We start from the raw sequence: 17,350 nt of genomic DNA, 5'->3' as shown, positions 1-17,350 counted from the left end.
CTACAGATGTAGTGCTTATAATTGGTAATATTCAAAAAAAAAATTTAATGTTGTATAATTTTTTTTTTTTGTTTAGATATTTTATATCAAACGTAGCACTTTTTTGTGCTTTGAGTCATGGTACTTCAAATGCCGCTGAGGAAATAATTAAACTATGATAAAATATTCTATAACATTTAGAGCTACAATGGTTGCCCAAGAGGTGGACGACGGCTTTTTTTCATTTTCAAAGTCATAACGCTCCAGGAGCCCTTCAAACTTACCTGTTTTTGACGCATATCTTTTTTGGACATCTAACAGATTTATGGGCATCTAATAACATTTATTGTTTGGAATAGATATACATTGCGATGTAATAAATTTCCACAATGATCTTGCTTTGGTTTCTTAATAGGTGTAGAGCTTAGCTAATTTTAAAAACAATTAAAAACTGTTTGGGTGTTTTGTGGCGCTACCTGGCGGATGGCAGACAAACTGCTGATTTCTAATGTTAAAAAAATTTCCGATGGCGGCGTTGGCGTCTGTATCATCATCAATGTCCGTGTCTTTTTACCTTCACATTTAAAAAATATATTGGAAGATTTACTATCAATAACTGAATGGTTTAACTACTGGGTCAGCCTAATATATCTAAGACAAATAATTACACAAGCCTAGCGTGATATAATGTGTCCATTATTTGATATGATTGAAATCAATAAACAATGAAGACGAAGAGGAAAAGAATACACCCGAGTTCACTTTATGCCTAGAGTCACTAAATGAGCTTTAAAGTATCGGCACTCCGTTCCCCAAAATTGTTTTGGGCGCCGCCATTTTGGGTCTTGCTCAGAGCAAACGCAACTGCCGATCATCATGATCCAAAAGTACGACTTCCTCAGCATTAGATGCGGTGCTAGGAAGCTGATGCATTATTGCAATGGTCTATCGCGGGTTGTTTAAACATTTGTGAGGGACGGAAAAGCGTTTCCTGTGATTTTAGATAAAGCTTCATATAACTGGCAACCATGATTTGAAGCCACAATATGGCCAAGTGTCGTTACTCTGAACCGTAGCTAATTTACTGGCACAAGCGGGAACAATGAAGAAGAGGCAGGTGTCAAAAGGCTTGTTGAGTCCACGGGGCTTACGTCATGGCCCCTTCAGGTATTACTAGGGTGCCTTCATGTGCTCTTTGCTTAGGTTGAAGCTAGGGTGCCTCAATGTCCTTCTGTTTAGGGTGATGCCACCCTTTGTAGTACCCGATGCCGACAGCACGCGATCACGGGTAAAATACAAAGAAATCGACGAAAACAAAATGTCGCCGTAGCATGGTCAGTGCCACGAGCGCGTGCAGGGACACGTTCTTTCACGGGCTTCTGAACAAAAAATAAAAATAAAAGTGTGAGACAAAATGGCCAGATGTCTCCACCCTAAGCAAAGCGCACATGAAGGCACCCTAGTTGGAGCACGACATCTGGCCATTTTGTCCCACACTTTTATTTTTATTTTTTGTTCAGAAGCGCGTGAAAGAGCGTGTCCCTGCACGCGCTCGTGGCGCTGATTGTGCTATGGCGACATTTTGTTTTCGTCGATTTCTTTGTATTTTCCCCGTGAGCGCGTGCTGTCGGCATCGGGTACTACAAAGGGTGGCATCACCCTAAACAGAAGGACATTGAGGCACCCTAGGTATTACAAGCCTCTTGAACAAGAGCATGAATAGTGTCATTAAATAAGCTACGCTTCAAAGTAGCGACACTTGGCCTTATTGTGGCTTAAAATTATGTTTGCCAGTTATTTGAAGCTTTACCTGAAATCACAAGAAACGCTTTTCCGCCCTCCACTTTAAACAGTTTGCGACAAAGCAAAGCAACATTACATGAGCTTCCTAACACCGAATCTAATGCTGAGGATGTCGCACTTTTTAATCATGACGATCGGCAGTTGAGCCTGGTCTGCACAAGCAACACAATGGCGGCGTTCACAACACTGTCGGGGAAGAGAGTGCCGATACTTTAAGCGCAGCTCATTTGTTGGCTCTCGCTCCCGCGAAACTCGTTTTCCCTGACTGAAACTGAAAGTAAATATGAATAATACACAATTATTATAGCTTATTTAGTAGTAACCAAACACACATAATGAGAGGAGGAAGCGGGCAGGTAGGAGAAACGCGGGTTTTATGTGCGACCGTTCTAACCGTCTCAAGAGAGAGAACGCGCGAGCTTGCGCTGGTTTAAAAAAAAAAAAGAAAGGCATCCAAAGAAAAGAGGCGGCACGCTCTGTTCTTTGTTATTATGCGTCTAATTGCAAATTGTTGTTTGTATGTTTATACAGCCGGAAGTTAGTCTGCCTTAATGGGCGTCTGGTGTCTCAGCAGTAGATGAGCAATTTAGCCAGTGCGGTACAACCGCAAACCTGGGGTCTTTAACGTGCACCACGCAGTAGTGATACACGACCGCACTCCGGTCCGATGCTCTTCCAGATCGAAACGGGCAGGGGCGGGGTGGGTTTTGCAGCGCGAGCTTTCGCTCCAAGTGCTCCGAGCTGGTGTGCGAGACCATGCACTCGGCCACCGACCCCCCGCTCCCCCTTGTGCGTCTAATTTATATACAGGTATAAGTATTTGAAGATCGACGATGGACGTCGATCGTCTCGAAGTGATATAACGTAATCACATTATATAAATAATAAACTTGTTGAAGGACTGAACGAATAAATTTTACAATTCTTGGGTTGTAATATGGCGGTAGCCTATTGTACTTACTGTTGATGAAGAGCAATATGAGGTGACGAGGTAATGATTAAATGATGAGGCTCTATAAGGACGACGACAATAGTGGGTGTCGAATCACAACGTACAGTGCCAGACTTGTTTCAAGTATCGTGTACCCAAAGACTTTCTTCACCCGCAACAGTATAAGGTAGAATCAATGAGGAGGCTGCTTTACAACTGTACGTGGAACAGGAAAACTGCACTGTGCAGAAGTGTGGCTTATTCGTTAATATTAGTGACGGATTTCTAGCAGCGGCGCGAGCAAGGCCACGAGGAGAACGTGATGTTTCGGCCACCCCACGGGTGCGTGTCGCCATCTATTGGTTGAACTAACACCTTGTTCAAGATGGCCGCCGTGGGACCGCAGCCTTAGTACGTCTTTGTACGCTAGTTGTTTTTTTTTTTGTTTTTTTTTCATAATAGTCGTGTTTTGATAAACGTTTATGTATATATTCCAGTGATGTTTCATGAACCCCTTGTACATTTCATCCCCTGCTAAAGTGTTTCACGACGATGCAAGCATTTTAGTAAATAAAATATATATTTTTTTTTTTTTAGAAATGCTGGCAAGAATGTGTGCCTGCAATGACAGGAAGTATAAAAACTAAGGTTGCTCGCTTTTCGCCCTAAGGGCAAGCTGTTCATTAGAAAAAAAAAATCTAAGACTGTAGATATGACTTGTAAGGTTCATCGCTTTTCGCCCTAAAGGCAAGCTGTTCATTAAAAATAGTTTTCAACTGCATATGACTAGGATTTGAAAAATGTAATGGATTAAAATTACAAACTACCGAGCCCCAAATGTAATGAATTACCATTACAAATTACTTTCGCTGAAAAGTAACGGATTACTTTACTCGTTGCGTTACATTTACTTTCACGTTAGTTTTCCCGTACACTTACAAAATAGAAACAATTTTGATATTTTCAAAGATGTTCTGGAACACACTTTCCATTTCTCATTCGCCCGCATTATGGCAGTCCTTGTGAGAATAAAATATATTTCAGAGACAGAATGTCAGTGCACTCCGTTCAACTGTAAGCTGACAAGGCAGCGAAAGCTGCACCCACACCCGCCATCCTTCTACCTTACGGCGACCGGGAATGATCCCTGGACTTCTGCGGACAAAGCTAGCGGTGCGCGCGCTCAGTAGCAGAGTCTGCCTCCTCTAGAAGTTTCGGAGGTAAGGAACCGATCTACTAAATCTCCCTATTGAAACGGGCCGTTCAAGCGTAAGCGCAACGTCTCAAAGCTGCGGTCTAGTGTCTGTAGCCTTGACACACTGTCAGCTTATGCATGAATGGAGTACAGTTGTATGCAGCACTGAAAAATGCCTGGGCGCGAGTGCTCGTTTTTGAGCTTCGGTCGAGCTTCATATTGCTCCAGTTTCTGTATTATGTTCATATTTATCTTAAAATAACGTGTAATTAAAGTATTTCGTCATCAATTATTGTAAAGTAATTATATTACAAACTACTGCCGCAAAAAAGTAACGTGGTAATCACAAAATTGATTGAAAAACTCCCGGATTTCTTCCCAAGTCTGGGTAGAGGGAGGCGTGGTTCCGGTTTACGAAATGCGTGCTTCAGTTTTCTACTTTCGTGCGTTTCAGTCGGGGCGGTGGTTTTTCGTCTGTAACGAAGTTTAGTTTAGTTCATGCAAACTTATTTGATCTTCTAGCCCCAACTGAATTCACGATATTAAATTGCGGCTCTTTAAAATAGAGGCGCAATATAAAATACTTCGAGCTTTACAACTTCCTCTCTCAAGTGGGAGTTTAGTGCACCAAGCCACCCGGGATCCAAGGTACTATGAAAGTCATTAGGCATTGCAATAATCGTTTTCTTCGTCCAAGACCAGGAAATTATTGTGCCGTGTTTGGTGGACGCGCCCCAACAAAGAATTTCTCATAGGCGACAGCGAGTCTTCGGTTGAATGTGGGCGACCTTCCTATTTATCAACTCTGTGTTTCTGTTCTTCTGTGCTACCCCATTCGACTTATGCATCTAGCACAGGTTATATATGATCGCTGTTCTCTTCGTAAGTACTCTGCAACCATTCTTGTGATAGTAGTCCTGCTCTCCTCTCTATACAGTCCTTCATGTTTGATTCATGAGTTTTGCCTGCCATGAAAACACTGTAATTTTATTTAATACTTTTTTGTTCGTTCCACAAAAAATTATCACCTTCTTAAATATGTCGAAATATGCCCTGTGAATCTATATGATGATAGAGGTGTCATAAACCTCTGGGGGAAATCGAGAACTATTCCGTTTGAAAGCACTTTCGTTCGAGGACAACTCGGATTGATATGAGACAATTGATGTTCAACGAACGATACAGAGCGGGCTCATACAACGACCGCCCGAAACAAAGCAGACGCATACGTGGTGTCCAACCGATACCCTGGCGAAAGTCCGATCCGTACACTACTCGTGCGATATCGCGCCGATACTAGGCCGGTGGTGAGACTATAATAAGCCAATACCTTCCAGATATCGGGCGGAGATGCAGAACTGGACATTCGGACAATATTGGTACCACTTTTCGTCCGGCACGGGCACGACACCGGCAAAGTATCGCCATGCTTCTTAAGTGGTTCTACTTAGAAACTCGCTGAGAGCCATCGAAACCACAAAAGTAGTCATTTTTTAAAGTTTTGAAGCACGTGGGAAGCGCGGACGTGCACTGAAGTTACCACTCGTGAAAGAGGCGTAAGACTGGCGGTGCGTAGACACTGACAAGATTATCTACCACAATTTCGCACCGCCGCAAATGACCAAGTTAGCGATGGTTGCACGTGTTGCGCCATCTTCCGACAGGTGCAGCGAGCAGACGGGCGGCGTTGTGGTGTAACAGCATCGTTTGCTTTCAGCCACAGGTATGTCGTCTGCTTGCAGCACCTACCGGGAGATTGCACCACCCTCGCTAACTGGGTCATCCCAAAACCTCCTAGACAGCTTTCAAAGCCTGCACGTCACGTGATATGACGTCACGTCCCGGAGGCCTGCACGGGCGCTGATTGGATGCGACTGCCGCGTCAGCGCTCGCCGTGCAACTCGTTTCCTGTCATAGTCCCACGCGATGGTTGACGCGGCACTCGCATCCAATCAGCGCCCGTGCAGGCCTCCGGGACGTGACGGCATGTCACGTGACGCGCAGGCTTGAAAGCTGTCTAGGAGGTGTTGGTCGTCCTCCGCGCCGACCAACACCTTCCAAGAAACTGTGATGCTTTTCTGTTGAAGGACTGTTGAGAAAAGTCATCAGAGGATATACAATGTTAATAGCTATCATCTGACTTTCTCTAACTTTTCTGTTGACTTTCTTTTGAATATTGGCCCACTTTGGGGTAATAAGGGTAATAAGAAAGTCAATAGACTTTCTGTAGCCTCCAAGATGCTTTTCTGTAGCTTTTCAATGGAAATGCTACAGCTTTTCAACTGAAAAGCTACAGAAGATTAAAAATAAAAAAATGTGCTTAACAGCTTAGCTATTCATTCAACTAAGTTTCGGAAGCTTACTGTGGCTTTCCACTCTCCTGCGAATTGGCTGCCACAAATGACGTACAAGAAACGCGATCTTTTTTATATTTTTTAGTATGTTACTAAATCAGTAAATGTAAGTAAATTCTGTGGTATTTGAAGGTACTACTACATATATCCCACAACTGCACGTTAGAAACGAACACAAACACAAACACCGTGAAGCAGTGAACACCTGAATCACACTCCAATTGACTGCTCCAGAGCCTTATATGGCGTACATATTGAAGGTAACCACTTGGCCGGTGACCACCTTAGCACTTATTAAGGTTCCAAGTGTTATAGTGCCCCGTTCTCATTATAGCATGCAGCACATAATGTGTCTGTCTCCGGAAATTTAGCCCCTATACGTCCTCGTCCTCAAAAAACTCCCGTTCTTGCCCGAAACCGTAAAGAATTTCCCAGTGAAATGCCGAACACATTTTCCTTTTTTATGTCCTGCTTTTGTGACCTGTACACTGTTGATTTTTCCTGCATTCTTCCCTCCCTCATTTTTCTTTCTGCCTCTTTCACTCCCCTTTACTGGAAAAAATGGCGACCGCCAATGTTGCTTGATGCGGTTTAGGAAAGGGCAATTTCAAAGCAAATATTTTTTTTTTTCGTACGTTGTCACCCTTTCTTGTTTTCAAACGCCCAGACAAGCAGATAGTTTCGTAGCCTTCCAAGCGAACCATAAATAAACGAATCCTTCGCGCAGTTATCTCAGCTGGTCCCCCGCACACGCAGTTGAGCAAGGTCTCTTATCACCTGGCTTCGTTGATTTCTTCAAAATCTGATCGCTTTTGTCCTCCGCTTATCTCGTCAGATGGGAAACAGGCAGTCCTTGAACGAACCGCAGCTGCTCACAATGGGACCCACTGAACATCGGATTGCCGTTTCTGTGAACTGAACGGACACGTGTTGAAATCCTGTCTCCGCGTTTCAAGCAGAATTTCAAGCGACATCCATGTAAGTTTCCAAATCGACGGGGTAGCGGTAGAGGGAGGCGCGAGATATATAGCTTGCGGCAATTTGGTGCGGAGGCTGTCTAACATGGCTCTCTGGACGTTTTGTGAACAGCTGTTTTGAGCAAAAGCCGAGTTTGTGGCCGTTTATGCAGCCGGTGCGAATGTTTGCGTCGTTTCTACGTGCGCATTTGCAAAGGTTTTAAATGGCACATGGTACGGCCTGTTTTCAAGGTATGTCGCTCTCAACTAAAATCTCGAGCTATTGTATTGTCCTATCACACCTGTATTTCAATGATTACGTATATTTGTGTGTAAAGTGTACTATTGCTATGCTGGTATTATTAATGCATATTCATGTACCAAGATTAATTCCAATCTTGCGCACTTTTTAGTATTTATTCAGCTCACGCGCTGCATAACTTGCATCACCATATTGATTAGGTTGTCCTATAAACTACATAAGTGTTATAAAAAAAATACAACTCGACTTGCGTCTTAAATGTAACTGGTTGTATAAACAGATACATTAAGAATAATCAAATCCTTGGAGGTTTCTTTTTCTCTTTTTTTTTGCGTTATTGAAGCGTTTGTGGTTCGCTTCAGCTACTCTCGCTGCAACGCTGTCTTGCCGAAACATAACTTTTCGTGGCCATCTAAACCATCATTTGGAACCGCCCCCTACTCGTTCTGCTAGCTTGCAGTTTTGGCTGAGGAAGGTTTGTCGCAAAAGAAGAGCGCAGTAACCGAAATACGCTGACGACTCAGTTACTCGAGCTTCCACCAGTCAGTGCGCCCTTCGCGCGCTTTCCGGGCCGCCATAGCCGACCTTCAGTTTTGCGCCGTAGCTCCGCGTTGTGTGCTGCACAGGCCACCACGTGAGCTTCGTTTTCATGTTCTTTTACGTTCCGCGTTGAAATCTTGTATTTCCTTTAGGGCTTTTTGATATTAAGGACTTTCATTTAATCATTTGATATTTATATTTCGAGATAGCTCTTGTATTTTCTTATTTATGGAATGGAATCGGACAGCGAATGGGTCGACGATACAAGATTATGAGGCTTCAATGACCATGTAAGTTCATCCCATTCTTACGATTTTGTCGCTCATAAAGGCAGTCAACACTATTGCAACATATGTAAATTGCAACTGACGCAGTAAGGATACCATAGTCGTGCTTCTCGCTGCATGTGCGCGCTTGTTTTCGTGAAGCCGACCCGCATGTAAGCGATTTAGCGTGCGACGAGACAAGCGACGGAGATTTCTCACTGTCGCCCGTCGCATCGCTCGGTTTTGGGATCTCTAGAAAACGTCGCTCACCGTCTTGGTCGCTTGCTCCGTCGCTTCCATGCGGTTTGCCTCGTCGCGCGACTGACTGAGCGACAGCGAAGCGGGTCGCCGTCGCTTATCTGGTCGCTCGCCAAATCGCTTACATGCGGTTTATACTCAATTAATTTTGATGCACACAGCATTGAACCGTTGGCGCCTCGATATTAAGTATAAACCGCATGCAAGCGATTCGGTGAGCAACGAGACAAGCGACGGTGACCCGCTTCGCTGTCGCTCGGGCAGTCGCGCGACGAGGCAAACCGCATAGAAGCGACGGGAGCAAGCGACCAAGACGGTAAGCTACGAAACCCCAAAAACCAAGCGATGCAACAGGCGGCAGTGAGAAATCTTCGTCGCTGACTCTCGTCGTTGTCGCCGTCGCTCGTCTCGTCGCACAATAAATCGCTTACATGCGGGTCGGCTTTACGGAAACGAGCGCGCACATGCAGCGAGAAGCACGACTGGATAGCCTTACTGCGTCAGTGTAAATTTTCATATGTCGCAGTGGTGTTGACTGCCCTTTATTAGCGAGAAAAACGTTAGAATGGGATGAACTTATATGGTCTCTTGTATCGTCGATCCTATTCTTTCTCATTCGCTGTCCGATTCCATTTCATAAATAAGAAAATACAAGGGCTATGTTGAAATATAGATATCAAATGATTAAATGAGAGCCCGAAATATTGAAAAGGCCTAAAGAAAACGCACGATTTCAGCGCGGAACCTAAAAGAACGCGAAGCAAAGCTCCGGTAGTGGCCGGTGCAGCACACAACGCGGAGGAACGGCGAGAAACTCAAGGGCGGCTATGGCGGCAGGGTCACGTGACGTCAAGATGGCGGCGCCCATTAAATGTTGCCTGAAAGCGGCGACCTCCGGCCGCTAGGTAGAGACCGAAATCCACTTCCGGTTTGGGTGTTTGTACTTAAAAAAAAGGTATAGTTTACGTGATGTTTGTGTGTTCGCTTATTCTGTTCATCCGTGGTCGCATTCTGCGTGTCTACTGGCCGCTAAAATGTTACGAAGGTAGGGCGAAAGAAGGGAATGTGGGAGAGGAGGAATCGGACGCAACGCTGGCCACATCCTCGCCAGCCTTGCGTCCATCTCCTCTTCTGGTATCTTCCTTTCCCATGACCAACTCATGTTTACAAACAAAACGGAGCGCCCCTAGCGGACGCCACCGGCGCCGCGCATGCGCGGTGGACGGTGGGCAAGATGCCCGCCGTCGCCCATAAACAAACCATTGCATTACGTTGTTTTCGGTGTCGGTTGGAGTCCCCGTGCTCTTTTTCGCGTTGGAATTGTTGATTTTACGTCCTCCTAACAGTGTCTGACTACTTGAGCGGCTTCAGCAAAATTAACGAGGCAAAACTTTGCGTGAATAATGTGACTTGCGGCGATTAACTTCACGTGGACGCGGCAGTATGGGCGCTAAAGCCTGACTCCCACGATGAGATTCTGCTCGCTATTTTCAGTCGCGACGTCGCTCGGGCTGCAAAAGCGTGGACCCTAGCTGAGATGGTGGACGTCGATACTGAAAACCGCAAGTAGAATCGGGCATTACAAATCGGTGATGGCCACTGGTAACAATGATCAACATCTTGTATCTACTGTTTACACTTAGCCTACTTACCCCAACCAACCTTCAAAAGTGTTTTGAGGCCTGCACTTAGTTCTTATCGCAATTACCGGGTCAACGTTTGGTTTACGGGCCGCTGTTGTTTGACCGCGCTGACGACAAAAAAGCAGACAAGTTTGAAAGAGCAGACGACAGTTCGAACGCATGCGAAAAGGAGATCGGGCAAGAAGCACCGCGTCCCGCGTCCACATACCTTTGGAATGTAACGTTGTCGGCGTCTGTGTGAGTCTGCATACTCTTTTTCGCGTTGGAATTGTCGAATCTACGCCCCCATAGCAGTGTCTTAGCCCTTTAATCGCCTGAGCGAAACTATCAAGGCTCGTTACACCGCTAAACCTGCGTAAATAATTTGACGTGCGCCGATTCATTTTCGTGAACGCCACAGAATGGACGCCTAAACCACGATGAGAATCTAGATATTTTCGGTCGCGACGTCGCTCGTGCTGCAAAAGTGTAGAAGGTAGCGGCGATGATCGACGTCGATACTGAAATTCGGAAGCAGAAACAGACCAAGCGTAACAAGTCGGTGATGGCCACTGGTACCAATGATCAACATCTTGTATGTACTATCTTGATCACAGTTAGCGAGAACGCCGGAGCGCGTGGCAGCGGGCACTATCAGAGCGCTCTACCGGAATGGCGCGCAACTGCTGCGCATGCGCATCGCGCGTGCGGCGAGATTATATTCTCGTCGCGCGCATCACGTCATTGAGCGCTCGTCTGTCATCTGCTACGCGCGTCGTCTGCTACGTGTATCCTCTGCTACGCCTGTCGTCTGCTACGTGTGTCGTCAACTACGCCTGTCGTCTGCTACGCGCCTCGCCTGCTACGTGTGTTGTCTGCTACGTGTGTTGTCTGCTACGTGTGTTGTCTGCTACGGCTGTTGTCTACCATGCGCATGCTACTGGTGATAGCAAGAACTTTGGCATACCCGAAAGGTGGTGAACCCTAAAATGAAAGCTCCTCCAATGTGCTCATCTGCTTTCCTGGTTTAGTTTCAGTATTTGCTAAAGCAAATAAACATTGCGGCTTTTTTTCTTCTCGCGTCAGTTTGCGCCAGCTTCGCCGACCCCGCTTCCTGTGAAGTCTAGAGCTATCTCGGGCGCGGTGATCATAAACTAATTGTCGGCCAGCGCGTCTGCATCATTAATTAACGTGGTCCTGACTTTGATAACTGCATTTATAGCTTGTGGTTCTTGTCTTCCTTATTGTTATTGCCTTTTGGCCTGTGATAGATGTGTGTTGGTGACTGTGGGGTGCAGACGTCTAAGATTTCTGCCCATAAGGTTTGCTGCAGCCAATTGCTGTAACGACGACATTGTGTCAGTAGTGTCGGGTAAGAAAAGTGCAAACTTTATTGCTGAAGTAAAACTGAATGGCTGCAACCTGCAGTCAAAGAAAAATCAGGTCAACTAAAACGGGCTCAGTAACGGGACATATCCCCGTTTAGCTCGACTACAGCCGCCATCCATGGCGGCAGCGAGTCGTAAAGACTTGACACGAAAGACGCGTCTCCTTTCAAACGTTCCCATTCTGCTTGGACTGCGTTCCCCAGCTGGTCTCCCGTAGCGGAATAAATAGGAGTCCGCACCATGGCCGCCTTCATCCGGCCCCACACGTTCCGGCCCCACACGTTCTCAATAATGTTGAAGTCCGCGCCCTTCGGAACCCATGGCAACTCCTCTATGCCGCACTGCCGCAAGTGGTCCTTCACGGTGCGCGCAGTGTGGATGGGCGCGAGATCTTGATGAAAAAGGAAGTTCCCGTCGGGGAAGAGACCACACCGAACGAAGGGTATAAGGACGGTGTCCACCACGTCGCAGTAACTGGTCGATGTCAGCCTCCCGACTATGAAGTGCAGAGAACCGAGGCCATGTTTTGTGATGGCACCCCAAACGTTCACGGACGTCCTGCCGCTGGAAGCAACGCGCGGCACGTAGGCAAGATCGTTCCTGCAGGAGCGCATCGACCATAGTTGAGCGGTGTGATTTTTCAGCCAAGCTATCGGACTGTATACACAGAAATTACGCAGGTAAAGAGGAGAAAGGAACAAAGACTGTCACGACTACGCATATGAGCCAACGATAATAAAAAACAAATAAACAACGTAATTAGCTTGAACTAACAACGGATACATTGCGAATAACATAGCAGAAAATTCAACTGTTAAGAGACCCCAGCCTTTTATCAAGCAGAATTGCAGTAAATCGCGAGTGTGTAACGAGAACGTAAACGAACGACGAAATATTTCCGCAACGAAAACAATTATCAAGATCTACGTAGAACAGCTAGCATACTAAGCAGGCCTTACCGTGCGCCGCAGGGTCGCCACACACGCACGCATTCGTCTTGCCTGGTGGAGAACGTCGATTCGTCTGAAAAGACGGCCCGGCCCCAGTCCTCCGCCGTCCACGACGCATGTCCCATCGCAAAGCAGAGCCTCGCTTCCTTGTTTGAAGGAGATAGCAGGGGCTTCTGCGCTGCCATGGCGCTATGCAGGCCGGCGCTTGCCAACCTCCGACGAATTGTCACGTCCGAAACATCCAAATCCAGCTCTTCTCGGATTTCCCTGGCCGAAAGGAAGGGGTCCTCGACGACAGCGGCAATAATGTAACGGTCCTCATCCTCGGTCGTCGCTCTTGGGGGAGTCTCTCGAGGTGCGTCGTGGATCCGGCCTACATAACTGAGAGCTTGAACGATCCTATTAACCGTCTTTAGAGGCCTTTTTACAAGGGCCCCGATGGCCCGCTGCGGGTGCCCTTTCTGGGAGAGCTCGATGATCAATCACCTGTCCGCCTCTGGAACTCTGGCCATGACGAGGTGCAGCAATCGTTCTGGCAGCAGTGCAAAGGCGCCTAAATTTATCAAGCACACCGCATGCGGGGGAGGGGGCCTCGAATATGTTTTTAATAAAATATAAGAAACAAAAAAGGTATGATACTGTATCATGCATCAAAATATTCGCATGCTTGTCGCATATCCGTGGGCTGATAATTTCATCTACACGCATTTTAACCCCTGCGCTTCTATGCGACATGTTTCGCGTGGAAGACGACGCCCATAGCAGACGACGCGCGAGCGCTCCGATGACGCGATGCGTGCGATGAGAGCATATTCCCTCAGCAGGCGCGATGCGCATGCGCTGGAACTTGCGCGCCGGGCCGTTAGGCTGCTCTGATAGTACCCGCTGCCACGCGCTCCGGCGTTCCCGCTAACTGTGATCAAGGTAGTACTGTTTACACCGAGCCTACTTAAGTCGTTTGAGGCCTGCAATTATTTCTTATTGCAATCACCGGGTCAAAGTTTGGTCTACGGGCTGCTTTTGTTTGGACGAGCAGACGACAAAAAGCAGACAAGTTCGAAAGAGCAGACGAAAGTTCGAACGATCAGGCGGCCGTGTGAATTTGAAGACGCACTCAGCCCGCGGGTGGCCCGGACAACTTGGCGGTTTTCTCTCGTTCACGTTGGAACGAAACAAATACATCTGGCGACCACAAAGTGTTGCCAGCACAAGCAATCGTAGTTCGACACCGTCTGGTTTGCCCTTTTCACGGCTACTATCCACGTACTTGGACGAACGGAGCGGGCAGATACACATGAAAACTGATCTCAAACCTTTCCAGACTCTTTTGGCACAGCCCCCGTCGCAGCATTTCGACGAGAACGCAGGTGTTTTGTCCGGTTTATCCGAAAAGAACGCAAGAATGCATGTCTTGCACGGCGACTTCTGCCCAACGCCCCAGACCGGAAGTGCGTCCGACGCGCCACCACCGCGGCGTGACGTAGGAGAGTTGAGTTGGTGTATAGTGTTGTGCAGATCACATAGAACTTTCTTTTTGTGCCTGTCCACGAAACGAGTGCCGACGTCGTGCTTGCATGATGAATTGCTTTTGACGTGCCTTTCTTTATCTATACGTAATGTATAAATCGAGGGTGCGCAATACCGGCTACAGGGAAGTGACGCATACCCTAGCTTCATGACCGCACTTAGCTGCAGTTACGTTTACCCACAGTTACAACACTATACACTTTGACAACTTTCTGTGGTTATGCATTAAAAGCTATGGGCACATGTGCGCATGTGCGCTTGCAATCGGGGCCATCGCCACCTCCCGCCGCAATTCGCGGGGGGCGCTGCCACCTTACCCCTGGGCTACCCTTTGCCGTTTGCACAAAGCGCGTCTGACAGTGTTTCTCAACGCTGTCGGAACTTGCGGCCGAGATTTTTATACCATTTGACGCCTGATCCTTACGTTTAGATTCTCAGCCACTATCTAATCCGCTTCTGACGATCCCAAAACGGTGAATATTTGACGCACATCTCTGAGAGATTCGGGAGTAAAAAGTAGTAAGTAGAGACAGCGAATGCGATTGCGGAAAAACTATACTCGTATTCATCTCCAGGACTTCTGTTGCAACTCAAGCACAGGAGGAGACGGACCCCTTCTACGCGGAGGAACTTTAAATGATAAATATATCGTACACTCTCGTGTAATGTAACCAGACCCAATCTATCTATTGCCGTCGTCTGCATCATCATTTCATAGGCCGCACATGAAATCAGTCAGCTGCTCTAGACGAGGGTGTAGTAGTCTGTACAATTTTCGCACAGTGCATATTACAGCTTAAAGTGCTTCCTCGAGGGCTTGTGCACATATCCAGCTGATTTTTCGTTTCTGTCCGTGACCGTCTTTGCATGGCTAATCAGAAGTATTCTGAGGAACCGCTGCCAAAACAACAACCTACGAAGCTCGAACACCAGCGCAAAGCAGCTCGAAGGGACTCTCCGAGTGGGGTGAAGTGGTTACGCCCCTGGCGGCAAGCAAGTGAACTACATACAGAGAAAAAATGCCATTGACTCCCGGGCGATTGCAAAAGTCGTACGAAGAAAAAAAAAATAAAAAAAAATGGAGAAATAGACGAGGGTTGTGTTTTCGATTATATGCAAAAAAACACCACCGATATCGCGCTTCCAGTCCGGCCGTGGCTCGGCCTCCCTTGATATCAAGTGTGGGATGGCCAAGATAGGCCGACGTCGCCGCTATCGGTGGTGTTTTTTTGCATATAATCGAAAACACAACCCTTGTCTGTTTCTCCATTTTGTGTTGTTTTATTATTATTATTATTTTCTTTTTTTTTTTTTTGCCGGGCAAGAGCGGCGGAGTCTTTAGACGGCATGTCGGCTGGGCGAATAACCACGGCGTTGGCGCGCAGTTGACGAAGCGACGTGGTCCGGTGCACGGATACGCTCTCGCGTTGTCAAAATCACTTTATAGACCCCGATTTATTTCTGAGATTCTGACTTTATTCATGCATCTGGAAACGGCGCACAAATAGCAATGACGAGAAAGCTCTAGACGGGACCAGCGCTTGTCCCTTCACCTTTCTCGTCTTTGCTATTTGCGCACTGTTTCCAGCAGTATCACGAATTCCAACTCGTCTGCATCGCCACCTTGACTTTATCGAATTTCTCCCGCTTGAACAAGTTTCCCCTGGGATGTCGGATAAGGTCACGCAAATTTGGGCAAGGGAGCTAAATTATACAAGATAAATAGCTTGAGTTTGGCGTATTAAAAACTAAAGAAATAAATCTACCTAATGTATACTTCGTTTATCGATATGCGTTCCCGGTTTTTCCGCCGACAAAGATTTAAAACACTCGATGTTCGGCCTCGCTCAGTGAGACGTGCACAGAAAGTGGTTCAGCCGGTTGTCATCTTCGGCGTGCCTCAAGTTAGGACATGTTTGTTTGTTTGGGTAGGTATAGTAGCAGCTATTCGCAACTCCAACGCCCTATAGATGGCGGGGCGGTAATCCCAAGATGGCAGAAGAGACGTGTGGTAAGCAAATGAGCACGTACTGGCTTTTTCCGTCAAAACTGCATGATGCGCGAAGACGCCGATCAGAACCATGCGGTGACAGCGGCATCGAGGCCGATAGTTCCTGCTACTGCCTCTGCCGCCCTCACCACCGCCCTCCCTGTTTGGCTGGTTCTTGGTTCGTCCGCGGGAGGGCGAGCGGCGAGCTGGAGTTGCGAATAACTAAGAGGACTCATAAAAACGCGCAAAAACGCAGTATATTGCGCATTCTAAGGCAGCAAACATGGCTGAAAAAACAATCGAAAATCGACTAAATTTAAAACGCAAAACAATCGTTCCACGCTTTAGAACAAAAAAAAAAAACCTACTGCACACGTATTTCAAATGTGGATTTTTTAAAGTCATGACTGTGGTCCTTGTCCAATAAAAAAATTCATGTAGGGTTCAATTTAATCTTAAAAAATGGTGGACCATTTTTTCCCCTTTCCAAACTTTCGTGATTTTTTTTTTCTCCTTTTGCACATGCGTTTGTTTTTTGAACGAAAAGCCATACCAGGCATCATCGAAGAATACACATGCATTTCAGTTCTGTCTCAGTTGTGGGGTGGAGGGGGGGCCTGCCCGCAGCTGATGACCTAAAAAACATTATGTAATCTTAGTTTATTTTTTTTTCAGTCTCCCTATGAATCCCATCATCTGAAAAATGCTTATTGACGTTCTAAACAACAAGATCTTCATGATTTCGTAATCAACCTTTTGCGATCCCCGCGGTGAAGATATTTAAATGTCGGCTCATGTACAGTGGATGCGCGCACTGTGTGAGCATTCGATTTGGGCTCGTGACAATCACTGCTTCAACATGCATTCGGCTTCTGGTATATTGTGCCCAATCGTATCAATGACGGAACCGCCAAACCTCAACAATCTGGGAAACTCTGCGCATACTTTGTGCTTCACCTTAGTTATGCCAAGCCCAGCACATGGCTATAATAAACATTGGTCGCATATAATCGGCTACAAATCACACGTCCGCTTGATATGGCTGCAAGTTGAGGAGGTAAATGCTAGTCACTTTTCTCCATCTATTTTTTTCTTCTGCGACTGCCATTTTGCGGAAAAGAAAACAAACTAAGGCGTGTTTTATAGGTTACGAATTTTAGTTAATAATTCTAAGCAGTATTTACTTACTCCAAAGAAATTGTTTCATTACCCCTTTAAATGGAAACGGAGCATAACACCCGTGTTTTCAACACCTGCCATTTTTTCGGTTTGTTTTAATAAATTCATGCACTGCCTCGCTATGTAATGAGCCTGTAGGCAGGCATGCTC

Source organism: Ixodes scapularis, unplaced genomic scaffold (assembly GCF_016920785.2).
Source record: "Ixodes scapularis isolate PalLabHiFi unplaced genomic scaffold, ASM1692078v2 PGA_scaffold7__128_contigs__length_106722199, whole genome shotgun sequence".
Classification (NCBI taxonomy): Eukaryota; Metazoa; Arthropoda; class Arachnida; order Ixodida; family Ixodidae; genus Ixodes; species Ixodes scapularis.
The sequence above is the reverse complement of the archived record's forward strand: the minus strand, read 5'-3'. Positions refer to the sequence as shown.